The following is a 17894-nucleotide window of genomic DNA, read 5'->3' on the forward strand; positions in this document are numbered from 1 at the left end:
GCCCCCGGCCTGGAGGAAGCTCCTTTAGGGGATGAAGGGGGAACTAGTCTCCATGGCTCACTCACATCTTGGCCCCTCCGTTAAGCTGGAAGCAAAAAGGGTGCCAGAGCGTGGAGGGAATGGCACAGGCCGCTCCAGAAACCCTGCCCCCAGTCCAGGGGCAGCGACAGCAGGGAACCCGCTTCCCTGCGGCGCTCAAGCCAGAGCCCGACACCAGCAGGAGCCGTGGCAGCAGAACACGGCTCCATAACCCCACGCTATGGCCCAGAGAGCAATGGCTGCTGGCCCTGCTGGCTAGTGCCAATCCCCAGGGCAACGCGGGCAGGCCCGTCTCTCGCCGCTGCCCTTGAAAGCCAGGTGGGGCCCCAGCTTTGGGGGCGTGAGGGGCCGTGTCAGCAACTTGCCAGAAGCCTGGGGGCTGTCACACCTGATGCGATGAGGGAAATGGATGGGACACCACCCTTGTCATCAGTAGCAGCAAGGCCATTACGGGTACGCCTGCGCAACCCAGGCCAGCCCCTAAAGAGCAGGACAAGCCATCGCGGCCGTGCCGGAGATCGGAGGGTCACGCTTCAGGCTCCTCAGCACAGACCGACACGGAGGGCTGGACCGTCTCCCTTCCCCCATGGCTTGTGCCCTGCGGGCTGAGTCCTCACCCAGCAGGACACTGATCCTGCAGATTTGTAGAGCTCTGCATAATAATTGTGCTGCGAGCCGGGCCCACATAATGCACCCGGTATGTGAGAGGGCAGAGATGGCCCCACTGCACAATAGGCATCTGTCCACTCGATGGCATTTCGTTAATGCTTTTCAGAAAAGCCCTTGAATCAGCTGACAGGAATTGGACACTGGGCTGTTCAAATGCTTACCATTAGCTTAGTTAGCTCCATCTGCATTTGAACTAATTCCAATCAGCAGGATCCGATTTAGTTCAAGCTGCTCGGGCTCCTTCGCCACAAGAAAGAGGACACTCGGCACTTTTGCTAACCTGCCCCCAGTTTGGACGCCCTCTGCTGAGCATGCGCTGAGGAGCTGGGGTGTGAGCGGGAGATCTGCAGGCTTAGACCCCCTTCCTCAGCCTGGGCACGGGGCAGGGGTTTTGTGCATGTTGTGAATTGGGAGCCATGGGTGTACAGAAATGGGTTCAATGCTTGAAACAGCCACTTGGCTACCGGCCACTGACAGAAGGGAAACGTTCCCTGGTGAGGGAAGGGACCAAACCCCTTCATTTAAGCTATCACTGAATGTTCTAGTCCTTACTGCTGCCAGCGGGACTCCTTTCAGCGCCGGTCCCCCGGCCTGCACACGGGCTGCTCCAGAACTCACAGGTTTAGCCAGCAGCAGCAGCAACGTGAAAGTGGCCAGACGCTGGTCAGTTCCACCCCAGGAGTCAAAGCTGAGCAAAGCAATCCTGGCAGGATTACCCTGCTCCTGCTTTGGGAAGCTCTGAGCAGCTGCTGAGGGAGGCTCTGACATAGCTAGTCCTAGACCTCACAGAGGGACCTTCCCCGGTCTTGTGTGTTAACCTTGCACCCGGAGAGGCAGGCGTAGCCCTCCCGATAGCAGGTGTCTGCTCTTGCCTAGATGTACCGCACGGCGAGAATTAAAGGCGCCTCTGAGCGGATTTAGGCACCTACCGTTCACTGGGAGTGGACTGCCATTCTCCTGGGCCGCACTCTCCAGGGGGAGGGCCTTCTCCTTCCCTCAGCAGGGCCCACAAGGCTGCTCTTCTCAGCCTGTTCAGAGTCACACGCCCCACCCCGCCGGAGGAATGGGGTTTCCCCTGGCGAAGGAGGACATGCTGAGCAGAGGCTGCGGTAGCAGGTGTTGTCAGTGCAGATCCCCGCCCCCGTACCGGGAATCGCTCTGACAAGTTGCATTAGGAAAGGTCACGTCACTCTTCATTACTGACAAAAGCAAACAGCTCCTTCCCCATCCCAACCTGGGGGGGTGGCTGACAGGGGGGGAGAGAGAAGAGAACCTGGAGATTTTAACCCTCTCTTTCCTATTCGTCTGTAACCCTCTCCGCACCGGCAGCCCAACCATCCCCTAGCTCTGGGGAGGGGACAGGCTGGCGGGGAAGGACCAATGCAAGACGAACCAGGTCTACACTAGCGCTTTCAGCCATTCGTGCACACCAGCATGGCTCCCGCAAGCTGGGATCTGCGCTGGGGCTGCTTCCAAGCAGGTGCAAAGAGCCCCATGCACACGAGGGCTTTGCACGGCTGGAGCCGCAGCATCCCCCGTAGAGACAAGGCCTAAGGGGCCCCGTGAGAGTGGCCGGGGGGGGGGGGGGGGAAACTCAGCTTGTGGCACTAAGTGCAGGCTCACACACGTTGGGAGCTGCAGGGTTTCTGGGGGGATAAGTTGTTTTGGAGACCGTCTGGCTTCCTGCTACGGCAGGTGGCTGTTCTGGGATAACCAAAGAAGTTGTCCTTTTCCCCTGTTTGACTCAAACTGCTCCTGCTGGGCCCTGAATGATTCTCTTCCATCACGGATACAACTTAAAGAGCAGAGAGCCGTCATTCCCTGTGGGAACAGGGATCAACCGCTGCTGCTGTCCTGCCTCTGACGGAGGACAATACCTGACGATTCAGCAGAAAGCAGAGGCCCCCTCCCTCTGCCTGGCTACCTGTGCAGTGCTATGTGTGCACGGTGCCCTTCCTGACCCCTGCAGCAATTAGCCAAGACCCTGGAGCATGAGGTTTGATCACTTCCCACCCAGGACCAGCCTCCTTTGGAGTAAATGAGGGAGAACACGTGAGGAAGGACGGAAGAGACTGGTGCGATGAGGAGTGGGGACGAAAGCACGGCACGGCACAGTTCGGTCCCGATTCCCCTAACAGTAGCCTGGCTCTTCCCCACTGTAAAACACCTTGTGACTGAGGCGCTCCTAAAGTGCCCCTATATTCCCCTCCCTGGCTAGGCAGCAGGCAACAGCGTCCTCCTGACCTGGGCATTTCACAGTGTCTCTCTCCAGCGCCAGAACTGGCCCAGGAATTGAGACAATTCGCGTTTCCCTCCACATCACTCTCCAGGAGTCGCACCGGGAAGAAACGGCGAGAGTGGAGCGGAGCTGTCAGCAGATTCCGTTCAAGACGGCTGCCGCAGAAAGCAGACGGCAGGCTGGGTCCTCCCGATCCCAAGAGAGCCTGGATCTTCCTCCTGGGCCCAGGCTGCCAGAGGCAAACCCAACGTCCTCAGCTAAAAAGCAGGGTCTCCATTCTATATTGACTGCTCTGGAAAGCTGCCCTGGCTGTCTGGCTGGGGCACGCCCCTTCTTTATTAACTCCATTCCACAGTCTTTTTCCAGGGCCTGCTAATTTTGAAGCCCTATCTCTAAATCAGACTATTTATAAGCCCAAGGTCTTTGTGACTTTAATAAAAAAAAAAAATACCGCATGTCTAAAGCTCCAATGACAGAACGCTTTGGCACCTTCTCTGACATCAGAGGCTGATAAGACCTTCTTATCTCCGCCAAGAGCCTCAGCGAAGGTCCCTTCTGTGCGATAAGGCCAGCGCAGCTGTCGATAGAGGCTTTCATAGGCAAGGATTTAGATAAAAGAAAATGTGACGAGGGGGAGAAATAGGAACTTTCAAAGTCTAAGGCTGAATTGAGTTTGTGCCGCTCGCCTGGAGAGAACAATGACTAAAAGGGATTTTAGAAGCAGGCCTCTTGTTCTGAAGAGAATGGGGGGGGATCTTTGCAGCAAGGCCGGCTCCAAGTTATCATTTGTGCCATCCTTGCTGAGACGCTAATAAAGCTGGGGGGGTGGGGGGAGGGAAGCATAGATCGTTCCAAGGTGGCCCAGGCTACAGGTGAGAACAGGCATGTTCCCCCAACTGCTCCCCCCTCCCCGACTTCAGCTAAAACTCCAGTGACAGGAGTGGACCAGCACTCGGGTGACTCAGCTTTGCAGTACAGAAAGGACCTAGCGATGGCACTGCCCCCTCCTACAACAGAGCCGACCAAGCGTTAGCCACATGTGCAGCCTCCCCCTCTCGGGCAGCCCCAGCGGGTTCGCCTGGCACGCACCACCAGCAGCACAGCCGGGGCAGAACTGAGCAGCAGTGTCTAACCGGGGCTTAGTACAGTGTCTGTGACCGGCGAGTCTAAGGCAGTTTTGGCTGCGATCAGCGAAGGGGCTCCAGTAACACAGGGATGGGGTGGGAGAAGCACCAGAAAAGAAGGGAATTCTGGGAACTGGGAGAGATAAAAGGAGCGGTTCCAAAGCCGAGAGGAAGAGAAGGATTTTCAGGAACTGATCGAAAAATATCTATTTTAAATAACTCCCAAGCTTGGCCCTGCATTATTACGAACCCGCAAACAGCAGCATCAGGCTCACCTGCAAGCATGCGAAAGTGAAACCGAGTCGAAGCAAAGGTGAGGAAGTGAAACCCAAGGGCTCTTGGCAACATCCTGTGAAGCTGCAGGAGGGTGCAAGTAAAGATACAGACAGGCCTTGACTAGCCTGACCGACAGAGTGGGTCAGTGTGTCCAAGGCGCTGCACCAAAGCATCCCCCATCGAACAGGCCAGCTCTGGCCGATTCAAGCCAGGCCCAGAACGTTCGAGACACATTCAATTCAGAGACTGTTTTAAACAAGCACAACTCCTTCCCTAGAGTAGCAACAGCCCAGTACTGCTGTTTGCAGAGCAGCAAGAATGGCCGCACCATAGGTTACTTTTCGCTATGAGGGGAGTTTTAGGGGTTTCTTTCCTGTGTCTGTCCCAGCTTGGATAATGAAATCTGAGCCCTCCGATTCACTTCTACTTACTGTCAGGTTCACCTGCACGCTCGACGGGTGGCTCAGGGGCAGCACTCTCTGTGACTCGGTTTCCCTTGCCAATCTCCACCCCGCCCGTTAGACTGTGGGCTCTACAGGGTGCAGTGCCTGGCACAATGGGGCCTGCCTCTCAACTGGGACTTTTTGGGGCGACGGTAATACAGATAATAACCAGAGTTCCGATGTCTGGGTTTCAAACAGGAGAGGGAAATGTGTGTGTTTGAAAACAGCTGTTTGGACGGGACCTAAAGAAGCCATTTCCCCTGGCCTTTGGGCACCTGCCCCTCTCCTGCAGTCAGTTTGCCAAGTCTCAGTGGTCCCTTGGTTTCTGGTGGACGGTGCCCATGGCAGCGTGGGAACGGCCCAGCACACCCTACCGAGGCAATGGCGCCGAAGCGGCCCAGCAGCACTGGGTGAGCACAGAGAGATTCAAGTGGCATTGCCTGGTGGCCTCGCCCCGTTTGGCGCCGCCCCCTTCACCCGTGGGACAGCATCAGGAAAGGTGCCAGTCCCAAGCCACCTCCTCAAAGCCGCTTTCGTTATTTTAATGGCTTTTCCATAATCAATGTACATCTTCGAGCACTTTAACCAGGCCGGGAGCTGAGGATGCGGCTGCAGAAACCAGCCGTTGCAGCCACAGAGAGCGGGGGACGTTCTACCCAGCCAGCCGTGGCTTGCACTGGCCTTCCTCCCAGCCATCCCTCCCCTCCCCGGCTGACAGCAGGGAGCCTGCCCGCTGGCAGGATGTCAGCGCCAAGCTGCTGGCTGTACGCTCGGCCCCAAGGGGATCCATGTTCCCACCAGGCCCAGCAGCAGGCTCAGATGCTCCATGAGGCCAGGCCCTGTCCCACCGAGTGGGGCCAGCACTGCTGCAATGATCCGAGAAGGGGGAGAGACCCACAGCTTGTCTCCAGCCACCTCTGCCAGCCGGCGGCTGGGGCGCCCCCAGCAGGAGAGAGGCAGCGGGGGGAGGCCAGAGCTGCCCCCTCTGGGTGCTTGCAGAGCTCCTCCTGCGGCCGAGCGGCAGGGTAGTGACTGCAGCTGGCAGTCGACACGGCGACGCGCTCCCCTAGCGAAGCCTGAGCCGGCCAAACTCCATTTGCTGTTCCCGTAAAGAGCCAGCGGGGAAAACCAACGTTCCAGCACGTACAGCCGCACAACCATCTCCGTGGCCACGCCAGCACTTCCTGCTCACCACCCGCTCCACACGCTGCGCCCCACGGGTGTGCTAGTGCCTGCCTTTGTACCAAAGCAGCCGCAGAGTCCAGGGGCCGGGTCTCAAAAGTCAGCAGGGGACTGTGGCGCACGACATCTGAGCCCCAAACCCTGCAGTCTGCATCCGCTCTGCGTACACACAGGGCAGACTGCAGCCGGAGACGACAGGCTCCAGAACCATGCTCCACCTTGCCCCAAGCAGCCCTGGTGCAATGAAAGGCACTGCTGAAAGGCAAGGATATTAAGGAGGTAGCCATGCTCCAGACAGCGGATCAGAGGAGGGGAGGCCAGGGGTTAGGGCCCAGAGAGCGGAGATCTATCAGGCAGAATAACCACTTTGAGAGGAACTGAAAGGCGGCACTTCCCCAGATCCACCACAGCAGAACAGAGCTCCTTCTAACTGCCTCCAAATCCCCTCCCCTAGACGGCACGGGCAAGTTGCGTTTGTGCCGCACCTAGCGCACTGGGGTCTCTGGGGTTCACTGCAATACAAAGTCACACATTATCGCCATTGTACAGAAGGGAAAATGGAGTCAGAGCAGTTGAGTGACTGACTGAAAGCCCCCATCAAGAGTCACTGCGAGTCCAGGGTCCCAGGCCTGCACTCAGACCCCTCCCTGGTCTCTGCTCAGAGCAGCCCTGCTCTACGGACAGACACGCCGGCAGCGCTGGGGATGGCGGTGGAGGAAGCCTGGCTTCCCAAGCAGCCTCTCTTCCAGATATTCTGGGCTGGAAGTTCCCAGGTAATTTATGCTCACCCTTGGCAGGGAAGGGGAGGGAGGCATGCGAAAGAAGGGCAGGCCAGTCAATTAGCAAAGCTGACAGTTTGGTCCCGGAATGAGTTAACATGGGAAAGGTCACCCCTCGGTAAATTATGGGAAATAGAAGATAAAATCAAAAAGAAAGTTTGACGACACCTTGCCGAGGGCTGCAATAAAGCACGGCGCGTTACCATCGGCCGCGCAGCGACCTTCCCCTCTCGGCTTGCAAATGTCTCCATCAGGCCTGTCTAATACATTCAGAGCCGCCAGCTCCCTGCTCTCCCCCCTCTCGCACACACAAGCCCCAGGCCTTCCAGAGAGCCCTGTTAATAATTAAATGTTAATCTAAAAAGCAATTTTAGCTGCAGTACTGAAGATCTGGTTAGAGATTACATTAGCATGTAAGAGTCAAGGGTAATTTTCTCTAACCCCTCTTGTGATCTTTAAAACCCATAGCTCTTAAAGCAACACAGGCGCCTCTGATTAAAACTGGAGGCTGGGGGTCGTAATGGAGAATGATGCTAAAAGTGATTATTTTCCTGCTTATTATTTAGCTGGTTTCTTTACGTTTTTGGGCCAGCTGGTGAGGAGTTCTCCTGCCCTTCACCCAGCTCACCCTCCCCGGCCCCCGCACCGTGACAGACAGGAATCAGAAATGAAAGCGCCTGGTAATGGCTAGATGGATTTGCATGCTGCCAGATTCTGCCCCAGCGCCTCTCTTGCCTGGTCTTTAAAGGACGATCTTTGTGCATAGCAGAAGCAGGCTCAGCTAGTCAACTGGAGGCCCAGATAACCTGGTTAAAGGTCCCCAGGAAAAGGCGGCAAGGGCTTTGCAAGGACAATTATTTTCCCAGGTTCATGCCAGCTAAAAAGAAGACCAACTTGGGTTGTCTCTTCAGCCCAGCTAAATCCCTGGCCTGGACTGCGCCTCCTTTGATTACAGCTGGGGAGGTTTGGATGGAAACCAAAGCCTTGTTCCTTAGAAGGGAGCCAGCTGAACCTGCCCACTGACTGTCCCACCCACCACAACCTGCAGACCCATTGGCCAGAGAGCAAACAGGTGACTGACCCACCCCACATGCTGCCATTTTGGAGAGGGAGCGGGGAATGGCTCAGCAGGCAGATTGCAGTTCAATCCCAAATACCCCGTGGAAGATGGGGAAGCCAACAGCCCTGCCCCCAGCCAACTGGGAACAAGTCTATTGACACACCGGTGACTCCTTGGGGAGAGGCGAACACAGGACAGCCCTTTAATGCACACCTGTCCATACCTGAGGCCCTGGTCCCACCAGCTGTGCCCAGGCAAGACTGTGTGTGCAGCTCTGCCAAGGCAATGCCAGCAGGGCACAACCACTGCACGCACGCCCCGCCCTGCAATGGCACATCCGTTCTGGGGGGCGCAGTCCCTGCGGCCAGCACTCCGGCAGTCCCCGCTCCGGCTGGACGGCCTTAGCGAGGCGACCCCAGGAACGGAGAAGCCGGTGACAGCAGTGTGGGGAGCTGTAGCACAGACAGCAAGACACAAGGGCCCCTCTGTACTAGTCTCTGCTGCTACCACTTGTTCAGTGTGACAGGCCAGCCTCCTAGCAGAGACCAAATCCAAAGCAATTCTTGGCATGAAAGACACCACGGGGGGAAAAAACCAACTGTGTGCTCTTCTCTCCTCTATGGTTCTTGTACCGCGCTCGTCACTGCCACGCTGGATGCAGTATCTGGATGGCATTTGGACCCAAGGGACTAATCAAAGGTTTGAACAGCCATGACCCAGACTCTGTATAGCCCCCCCACTGCTGAGACACTCCCTACCAAGCAACCTCCCTCCACCCCCACACCCTGCCTGGTAATACCCTCCCTCTCTTCCCAGCCTGCACCGCAGTTTTGGTCTACTCTGGCTTTGTTCAGACTGAGGACAGGTCCCATGCATGCCAGCAAAGCACCGTGTGTGTTTATAGTGCTGCTAATCACTATAATCAAATCTGCGTGGCAAAAATTTTTTTGCAGGGAACATTAATTCTGCGCAAATTCTGCCTTGCACAGGGGTGCAGAATTCCAGCAGGAATAAGTGTGTGACCTTGTCAAAGGCTTTGTGAAAGTCCAAGTACACTCTATCCACGGGATCACCTTTGTCCACATGCTTGACGACTCCCTCAAAGAATTCTAATAGATTGGTGAGGCATGATTTCCTTTTAGAAAAGCTGTGTTGACTCTTCCAATGCATCTGATAATTCTGTTTACTGTAGTTTTAACCCATTTGCTGGTACTCTGGCCTGTCCTGAGCACTCGACAACCTAGCACCCCTTACAAGGTTAAAATTCAGCCGAGCTTGTGCCCCTACCCTGACAGTGCCAACTCCCAGCCCAGTCACCACACCCCCAGGAGCGCTGCCAGCTTTTTTGCCGTCCTAGGCAGTGGAAGGTCCTGCTCCCGAAATACCGCCCCCGACAGAGGAAGCGGAAGGTCCCGCCCCCGAAATACCACCGATGTCCGGGGCGGCTGAAGAGCCGGCCGCCTTGGTCGCCGCCCCCCCAAATATTAGCGCCCTAGGTGACCGCCTAGGTCGCCTAATGGGTTGCGCCGGCCCTGCACACCGCCCCCCTCTGAAGCCCACATCTACCCTCCACAGAGCCATGCAAAGAGATACCCCTTGCTGCATGGGGGGTGGGGGGAGCTTGTTCTACAGCCATGGGCCCGTCCCAGGTACTTGGTCACCAGACCCCCAGGTTGTAAATCGAGGGGGGGGCAGCTCAAGCATCTCTGCCAGCGCATGGTGGCCTCTCAAAACAGAAAAGGTCCACGTTGGCCTTGTGACATGGGCCGTTTCCCTGGCACCAGCTGCAGGGCTCCGGGTCCCAGAATAGACTGGGCAGAGGGAGAATGGCTGTCCCTCCTCCTCTCTCCAGCAAGTCTCTTTGGAGCACAGAGCGAGATGCACTGACCAAGGACACGGACACTTCCTCCAGCGAGGGTCACACTGTGACACAGCGCCTGGCCCCACTATTCTTCTTAAAAGGGTGACAGCCCTCTGCTGCCCTGCCTCGGAGACCTGTCCCTCGTACAGCAAAGACCATCTGGCTCAGGATCAAGAACCCTTGAAACCAGTGGCCCAAGGAGCTGGTGTCGCCCCAGGGGCGGGGAGCTGGGCCCCGAATACTTGAAGGACACAAAGCGAAATGCATCCCTCAATGCGAGTTGTTAATGCTGGCTGTGCTCCCGCACCTTTTAGCGGCCAGCCTTCGGGGGAGCATGGGGCACGGCCTCGGAGTGTAGAAACGAAGAAAGCCCCGTGGTTGGCAGCATGGCTAGGGCCCCACTCATGAGCCAGTGTCCCCCCAAACCAGGACATTTAAAAGAAATGAATGAATTTGGGATCTGGTTATTTGGCTTCTGTCTTCTAAGTTGCTCGGGGTCACGTTTTCAACCAAGCTTTTCACCACAACACTGAAAGCAAGAAACTTGCTATTTAAAAAAAAAAAAAAAAAAAGTGTATATGAAAGCCAAAATTCTCCTGGAATCTCACGCCGGGGCTCTAAGAAAAACACTCCGTGATAAACTCCCGAGCGTCAGTGACGCTGGGGCAGAGCACAGTTCGCTCGGTCATGATTAGACTCAAGCAATGGGCTTCCCACTGCTTCTCACAGGAGCGGCCGGGAAGCTGGCCCAGATGCCCCCACAGCCAGAGTCAGGGAGGCCAGGAGTCATTAGAAAGCAGAGGTGGCGACATGACCTCTGGAGTCCTGGACTGGGACTCGGGAGACCCGGGTTCCATGCCCCGCTGTGCAGCTGGTGAAGAGAATGAGGCAAGAGACAGCTACACCGATTACAGCAGCGCCGGGCAAGGCTACTTGAGCCTCACCTTATCCCAACCTAGCCTGATGCTTCCATCACTAGGGTCAGCGCTCACGTCATCTCTGGGAAGAGCCAGCCTGTGGCTCTTCCCCCCTCCCTGCTGCTGGTGGGGACAGGGAGCTAACACTGCGTTCATTCACCCAGGTTTGGCAGCAGTCGAAGGAACCGGTGGAGTCACCAAGCCCCTCCTTGGTGCTCAGGGAGAAGTTTATGCATTAGTGTGCTATTAAGCGCTGGGTCCCTCTCCCTCTCGCAGGGGGAACGTCACATCCTGCAAAGCAGGCCCCCAGCAGGCAAACCCACTCCCCTTTACAGCTTTCCCACCGGGCCTTTATATAGCGAGGTACCATTTGGCTGCCATCTCCCCACTCCTCTTTCCGTTGCCTTTTAACACCATGGCAATAAAAAGACAAACTGCCCAAGGCTGCCGCACAAGCCAGGAGTTTCACAGCTCGAAAACCCAGGCAGTTGGGGGATGTTATTTTATGCAAAACACCCGCCTAAAAAAAAACCTGACAAAACCCCAAAGCAGGTCCCTGCTGGAACGATTCTTCAATTAAAAGAGCAGCAAAGCAACCAGCACGGCTTGGTGGCTTATCCTTTGTCCTTCTGGAATGGTTCTTTTAATTAAGATCGCAATAAAGTGGAAGTTAGGCTCCGCCATGACCTCCTTAACACGGCCTTGGGCTGACTTTGAAAACTATTCGTACGTCAACTCGACTTAAAAGGCAGAAGAGTCCAGAGTAATCGCAAAAGCTACACTCTTCCGCCCGCCCGCCTCCCCCCGTGCTGGGCCTTGCAGGTTTCTCAGCACAGCCTCATTCCCCAGACCCATGCCCAGGCAGACGGGACACCGCCCAGGACGCCAGCACCTCCAGGTCGCCTGCCCCGTGCGTGGAAAAGGAGCAGTACCCAAGGAGAAATCACCCTAAAAAAAGCAGCAATCGCGACCGGCGGCGGCAATTGGGAATAATAATAAAAAAAAAAAAGCTGCGATCGGCGGCGGCAGGTCCTTCGCTCCTAGAGGGAGGGAGGGAGGGACCTGCCACCCCCGAATTGCCGCAGGTGCCGCCCCTCTCCCTTGGCCGCCCCAAGCACCTGCTTGTTAAGCTGGTGCCTTGAGCCAGCTCTGAGCACCACAATACACCAGCTGAACAGGCCAACGAGACAGCTTCAGGCCATGTGATCTTCAAAGCCTGGTTATTACCTATTTCCTGCATCGGAGGGGGGGTGTGTGTCTTACACTCAAAAGCCATTTAACAGACCCTTGTTCTGAAAGGCAGCCTGCCATAGGGCCCCCCCAGCTCGGGCAAACACCAGCCACAAACAAGCCACAGCTTACAGCAAAAGCTGAAGCGCTGAGCCACTGCCTAGCTGTGCTGCTGCCGCAGATCCGACTCGCCTGTTTGGGGGCCAGGCCTGGACGCTTTTCTAACAACGGTCAGCAGAGTTAAGGCGGCTGAACTTTGCACCTCCCCAGCAGAACCAAAGCCCCAGGCAGGGAAGCCATCAAAGCCCAGGTTTGCTATTTCTTCCCCATTCCCGACTCAGCAGCTACGATAAAGGGGGGAGGATCAAGAGGGGGAGTGAGGTCTCGGAAGTGAAACTCACCAGTTGAATTTCACGGTCCAACTGGAGAGGGACAAAGGAAGTAAAACAAGCAGCATCAGCAACAAAACATGGATGGATTCAACGTTCGCTATTTTTTCAACTCCAAGAAAGCAACAGGGCTGCTAGTACCAGGCTCGGGTTTCCCACTCGCCCCCAAACGATAAGGACTTTGCTAAAACAAACTGACACCCGTGGGAATTTCCACAGAAAATCTTCCAGGATTTGAGCCGTTTCTTTTTTAAATCTCCCAAGAGCATCCCTTTAAGACACAGCTCAGAATCACCACGCTACTGGATCGGTCCTGCTCCTCGGCTTCCGACCGAATGTTTTCCCTTCCAACCCTGCTTCGAAAAGTGCCGGTTTTAAAAACAAACCCAAACGCTTTTGCTTCTCAATGAGGCCACAAAAGATGGGACGAGGACTTTAAAAATTCAGCCCTGCATAGAAAAATGGCTGTGACAGCACGAAGAGTGAACTGAATCAGAGAATGGGAGTAAATTGCCTAGCGACTGTTACAAATTGGAAGAAAGAAGGTATCCGATGTGTACGTAACAGACTTAAAAACAACCACCCAAGTGCTACTGATCATTTGCAGACACCAAGGGGGGGGCTGGGGCAGCCGGGTGAAATGTACGTGTCAGCTTTAAAGAGGCCTCCCATCAAATGAGCTATTTTGGGCAGAGATTACAGATCTATTTTAGCTGTGAGCAGGAAGAGCTCTCTAACAGGTTAATAATGAGCCTCGAAACCAACACGTCTCAGATGCCTTCGGAATGGCAGCCGACTTGGGCAGCCACAGAACCAGGCCGAGGGAGAGACTAAAAGAAAATATGGAAGAAAATTCCTTAGCTCGGTTACTAGCGACACCTTCGGCTACGCGGAGGATCTTGGCCATCGAAGGCCCCAGTTCTGCAACGTACTAGGAGGCACAGGAGGGCAGCATTGTCGGGGCTCCAAAGAAGACCTGCCATTGAGTCGAGTCACCACAGGCCCACACTAGGCACTGGGGTTTGGAGCCGAACTTTTCATCACTGAAGCACTTTGATTTTTGTACTTCTCTCAGGGCTTGTCACACGGGCAAGTTATAGTGGTGTGAGCGGAGGTGTGAATTTTATGGCTACTGTTAGACTGGTATACCACTCCCTGGGTTGACACTTCTCCCGGAATAAGAGTGGCTTTTGGTTTAACTTACGTTACTTTGGAAAGGGGTTTTAGCTAAACAAAAAAGCCATGCACTCATGTATGCTGCGTTTGCATTTACAACACTGTTGTGGAATCTTTAAATCCAAGAGGCCATATTTTGGTTTCTTTTTATTGCAAAATGCTCAAGGAAGATACTTAAAAAAAACAAAAAAAAACAAAAAAAAACAAAAGAAGCTTTTTTTTTGTTTTAAAGCCACTGCAAGAACACAGATCTAGCAACTCCCGGAGTTGATAAAACCCCTTTTAAAAAGTGACTCCATGTTGTCCTTTACGTCAGCGCCACTTTACGGGGCCATTTCCCTCCCTTTGGAGGATTTGCTGTAAGCACATGTAACGGGGTCACAGCTTTTGCTTTGGCAGCCGGAGCAGGGTGTGCAGATGCAACCCCCAGGTGGAACGGCCATGCATTTATCAGAGAAAAGTGTAACATGAAAAACAGAGGCGACATTACTTTCGAGACTGGAGAAACCAGCGCACTGCACTGAATCCAATAACAATGCCTCCAGGCCTCGCTATACTGATGAGCTACAATTATTACTTCATTACAGGCAAAATGCACCACCGATGTCCAGTAGAATGGGTGGGAAATAGCATGCCCATATTTCTTTAGTCCCACGTCACTCATGGGGGAAGGGCACAGCTCTACTCCCATGGCAGCCCCCCCTGGAAATTACACCGAGGAGACATTCTGAACACGAAGTGTTCACTTCAGGTAGGCAGGTAGAAGATTTTTGCTCCTACAGTAACCTAAGATTCTTGGAATGTCACTCCCATCCCCCAGCCTCAAACCCCCAAACTGACAAAGCAAGATCACCAGGAAAACAATCAAGGCAGATTCACAGACCTGAATTAGCAACTGGGTATGGGGCCCACACCCTAGACGCTCTGTTGAGTGGCCCTCTATAAACACCTAGCAGAGAGACGTGCTGCCATTCAGTCGGTATAACTGTGCAATGACACACTGACTTCTCGTGAGACAGACAGACTGATGGAAAAATGACAAGTGGAATTATAAAGGAAGCCCCTCTGTAGCCTATGGATCAGGGAAACGTTTGTTGAGAGAGGCGTCTTGGTTAACAGGAGCTGAATGCATCTAACAATCACCATCTTGCACTGCTATAGGACAAGCCAGGCTGAAGGATCCACAAAGTGCATCACAAACAGCCCCAATGAAATGCAACCACCTCTGGGGAGAAAAGCAACGGCCAATCGGCGCACAGGAGACAGAGGAGAAAGGACGCTGGGGCCAACTTCACTCACCAAACAGGGATAAGGGCTCTTTAAAGGGCCTGCGGTGTAGACAGGACTTTCTGCCATTGTTGGGGTAGAGCTGGAGCAAAGCTGAGTCGGCGAATTGTGTTTAACGTGAGAAGGTCTGAGCCCGAAGGCAGAGCGGTTGGAAGCAGGAAGGGACAAGTCACATCTGCCTTGATTGGAACTGGTGGCTCCAGGGAATCTTGATATTTTACATGGGGGGAGCTCAGCCCATGACCCGATTAGCTGGCACTGGCCACTGTCAGAGACCAGATACTGGAGCAGGTGGGCCCTGGTCTGATCCAGTATAGCCACGCCCACCTTGGAATAGATATCAGGGCTCAGATACCACGGGGATGGGCACAGCATAAAACCCTGAGGAAACCGTTTCACGCAGGCCCCTACACTTAGCGGATTTGCTTCTTGACAAATCCGGATTGTGTGATTTCCATTCCCAACGTGAACAGGAGGCCTCGGGAGTCGCGTGCTGCGCTAGCTCGCCAAACAGAAGGGATCGCAGAGACGGACCGAGCCCAGAGCACCTCGGCCGGGACAGAACGGCACCTTGGCAGCACGCTGGCCCCTGCTTCAATCCAGCCCCTGGCACCGCAGCCTGTGGCGCTCAGACGGAGCTCTCCTTGGCCAGTGATCACCAGGAGGGAAGAGCTAGTGTGCAGTGGAGCTGCCACGTAACCCTCCCCTGACAGGACGAGTCCTTGCAGCACCAACTCCTGGCCCGCCTAGCTGCCTCTTCAGTGCCCGATTCGGAAGTGGCTGCCTGGCGTGGACAGGTCTGGGGGCAGCTCGTTAGTGGCTCTCCACTTGAATTGGCACGTGAAGGGGATAAACATGAAGCCCAAGGTGACACCGAGAACAGCCACGTGCTGCTGGGGACTAGATTAGAAGGGGGGCTTATCTCCTGCCGGCTCATAGAGACACACACACTGCCGGGATGCTGTCTGCTTCCATTTACAAAGTCATCCTGGAGGGGGAGGGGCCGGCGCAGCTTGCCGCGAGACGGAGCGAGGTGAAAAGCAGCTGAAAGAGGCTGACCGGGGTGTCAGTAATTGGAAGTGGCGCGTGCACACACATCTCTGAGGAGAAGGTCAGTAGGTGGGACCAGGAACAAAACGTCAGACTCCAGCCAAGGCAGCAGACACGCTAGCAAAAGGTCAAGCGCCGACTTGGGTGGTTTCATTTTGGGGCAGGAACAGGAAGGAGCTAACGGAGGTGCAGGGCCAGGGCACGCGCGTTGGTAACGGAGGGTCCCAGCGGCGCGGGCGGTGTTTAAAATATACAGATTTCCCCTCGTTTTTACACTCGCTAAGTCACGTAGGATCAGGGCGCGCGGGAGGAATGCCGCCTCTGGGGCAGCCTTTCAGAAAGCCGCACCGCCATCACTTTGAAAAGAAATCACGCTTGTCGGACACAATTACGCCGCGCTTCAATCCCGCGCGCAGCTCCGGCTCCGGCGGCCGCACGTTTATAGGAGATCAATGGGAAGAGTTTTCAAGGTGGCACCGCGCCCCTGGGGGCTTCGCTTCTCGAGGGCCAGCCAGGCAGTCTGCAATCTCAACCGCTTCCCCAAGGACCTGCCTGCCCCTGTACTGCTGCTCCTCCTCTCCTCCTCCCCTGGGGAGGTGGGTTTTCCCACTGCATTGGGACCCTGGTGCCGCCACACAGCAATGAAGGCTCAGGATGGGGAGCCTGTAAACACAGAGGCATTTTGCCAAGCAGCAGGGAAGGGTCAGAGCACTGGGGATCCCAACTGCCACCCTGCACTGGCCGCTCAGGGTCAGGCGGCAGCCATCAGGAAACACAAAACACGTCTGTTCAGACAGCCCTAGGAAAGTGCTAACTGCTCCAGCCAGGCTTCCAGTCCCGAATGAGACGACCCTGAGTGAGACGCTAACCCAGTCTCTCACACACACACACACACACACACACACACACCCTTTCCGTGCTGTGTGCGGTAATCCCCATTCCCAGCTGTGCTGCACGCATTTCAGCCTGCATTGCATGGCTTTTCTGCATGGGACTCGCAGAACTTAGCGCTGAGTTTCATTTCAGTAGCACAAATACCCTTAGCCCCTCTGCTCCCGTCTCCTCAGCAATCGCCCCCCATCAAATGTGGCTTGAAGAGCGACGGGGGCTCAGCAGAGCTCGGCCAGGCTCCTGGACTGCCGGTCGAGCAGGGCTCTGCTAATCCATTGGGTGTCTACAGAGAGGCCTAGAATGGCCTGGCTTTGCTACGCCTACACTCCCTGCACTTGGCCCACTGTGTGTCCAAGAGCTGCTCACTCCACACATCTCGCGCGCTCCTGAAGCATCACACCAGGGACACGCCGCTCACCTGCCCAGACCAAGGCGGCAGCTGCCAGAGGGCAACTAGCCCAACTCTTTCCCAGCTACGCTGCAAACCAAGGCAGAGCTGCACTGGCTCGTGTAATTACAGGCCCCAAGTGCCTGAACGGTGAAAGAATCTAAGGAAGGAATCCAGGGTAGATCACACTGCTGAAATTACTATAATCAAAGGCTTTCACAAAGACTTCAAATGCAACCAATTATCCTGAAAGGCAAGGGAAGAAAGAAAACAAATTAACATGTTTGCATAGAGCCTTTGCGGAACACACACACACACTGCACAACCTACACACGTCTGACCCTGTTAACGCAGACCACAAATTCACCCCCGCGCTCCAGCCTGCACCGTCAGAAAGGCAAGTGCCCCAGCAGGCCAGCACCCCTGCACAGAACCACGACACAGCGTTGGCAACGTGGACGGCACGCTTAGGTTACGCTTTCCGGGCGTAGCACTTGCTGCTCGTCTCTTGCCCTACATGCTTCCGTCTGTAAGTGGCTGGCACCGTCTTCATCAGAACTAGCCTGTGAGCGTCCTGCTCCAGCCTACACAGACCCCGCGGTTGACATCAGACCCTTGCCTCCACGTCGCCTCTTTGCTCTAGACTCTAAGTCTTTACGGTTCCACAGGAGAGTTCGCCACAGCCCTGGGTTGGCACCCGCCCTTTGCCCTCGTACCATGCCGCTGGGTACAATAGAGCTCTCGGCGAATGGAAAGCCCATTTTTCACCCCGCTCTGTATGTTTAGGGGCAGCACGACTCCCCCATGTCCCTTTTCCCGCCCCACCTCCCCCGCTCCCCCTTTGCCCTGGGAGCAATGAACACACACAAAAGGCCTATCTTGCATTGGCTCACT

At 55.3% G+C, this 17894-nt stretch overlaps 1 protein-coding gene across 1 annotated transcript in view; it reads right to left on the reverse strand.

Annotated features, from left to right (window-relative positions):
- The window catches only part of FAM222A (family with sequence similarity 222 member A), an 86075-nt gene extending 68798 nt beyond the window's left edge, over positions 1–17277 (reverse strand). The window contains 1 exon segment of the mRNA XM_034790804.1: positions 17031–17277. The gene's annotated coding sequence lies outside the window, so the exon portion shown is untranslated.
- Positions 17278–17894: the final 617 nt, after the last annotated feature.

This window comes from Trachemys scripta, chromosome 15, assembly GCF_013100865.1.
Source record: "Trachemys scripta elegans isolate TJP31775 chromosome 15, CAS_Tse_1.0, whole genome shotgun sequence".
In the NCBI taxonomy this organism is placed as follows: domain Eukaryota; kingdom Metazoa; phylum Chordata; order Testudines; family Emydidae; genus Trachemys; species Trachemys scripta.